This window comes from Gossypium hirsutum, chromosome A09 (genome assembly GCF_007990345.1).
Source record: "Gossypium hirsutum isolate 1008001.06 chromosome A09, Gossypium_hirsutum_v2.1, whole genome shotgun sequence".
NCBI classification, from domain to species: Eukaryota; Viridiplantae; Streptophyta; class Magnoliopsida; order Malvales; family Malvaceae; genus Gossypium; species Gossypium hirsutum.
This window is the reverse complement of record NC_053432.1, coordinates 9836127-9837362: the sequence shown is the minus strand read 5'-3', so window position 1 is coordinate 9837362 and position 1236 is coordinate 9836127. Positions and strand designations below refer to the sequence as shown.

Below are 1236 nucleotides of genomic sequence, written 5' to 3'. Positions count from 1 at the left end.
TTCTCTTGGCAGGTTTTTATAGTTTATGACTAGAAGAAACCTGTTGGGACCATTACTTTTTGACAAAGAAATCGATCGTACAGTTTGTAGAAACCAAAGAGAAATAAGGCGCAGCTTAAGATACACGGAGAACTAGCAAAAAGACGATACTCAACCCCCAACCGAAGAGATGGCTAAAAACCAAGGCAATCAGCTACCTCCTGCAATTACAGTTAATCAAAATCCTGCCCTACACACTATGTATGACTAGGCGAAACCTTCTTTAACAAGAACTGAGTCAAGTATAGTTAGACCTGCTATTGCTGCAAATAATTTCGAACTAAAACCTAACACAATTCAGATGATACAGCAGTTTGTTCAGTTTGATGGTTTGCAGGATGAGGATCCTAACACTCACTTGGCGAATTTTTTGGAATTTTGCGACACTTTCAAAATTAATGGCGTTTCTAACGATGCCATTCGCCTTCAGTTATTCCCTTTTTCACTTTGACACAAAGCTAAACAATGGTTGAACTCGTTACCACGAGGGTCTATCACTACTTGGGAACAAATGACTGAAAAAATTTTACTAAAATATTTTCCATCAGCTAAAACGGCTAAGTTACGTAATGATATCTCTTCTTTTGTGCAAATGGACTTAGAAACACTTTACGATGCATGGGAGAGATACAAGGATCTATTGCGAAGGTGTCCTCACCATGGGTTACCTTTATGGCTGCAAGTTCAAACGATCTACAATGGTGTGAATCCCTCGACAAGACAGATGATTGACACAGCTGCTAGAGGAACCATCAACAACAAAACACTTGAAGAGGCTTATGAATTTATTGAAGAAATGTCACTGAATAACTATCAGTGGAAAGTCATGAGGACAAAGCCAACGAAAACAGCTGGCGTTTATAACGTCGATTCAGTCACCATGCCTTCTAATCAGGTAGAACTCTTAAATAAAAAAATTGATGGTTTTCTTAGTTCTTCACAGGTTCACCTAATAATGTAGTGCGAAGCAAATAGCGGTGGAACAAACCATTCGGAATACCAACCTTATGGCCACAACATGGATAATGAGCAATTAAATTACATGGGTAATAATCCTCGACCTCAAAACAATCCATATAGTAACACTTATAATGCAGGTTGGAGGAACCACCCCAATTTTTCGTGGGGCGGTCAAGGAAATCAAAGACCACAACATCCTCTGGGCTATCAACAGCCACCTTATCAACAAGAGAAGAA

General features: G+C 39.2%; 1 non-coding gene across 1 annotated transcript; it reads right to left on the bottom strand.

Moving 5' to 3' along the window:
• Positions 1 to 598: 598 nt before the first annotated feature.
• LOC121206883 (small nucleolar RNA R71) lies at positions 599 to 705 on the bottom strand. Its single transcript, XR_005902054.1, has one exon. It is a non-coding gene; the product is annotated as a small nucleolar RNA R71 (small nucleolar RNA).
• Between the last annotated feature and the right edge of the window lie 531 nt (positions 706 to 1236).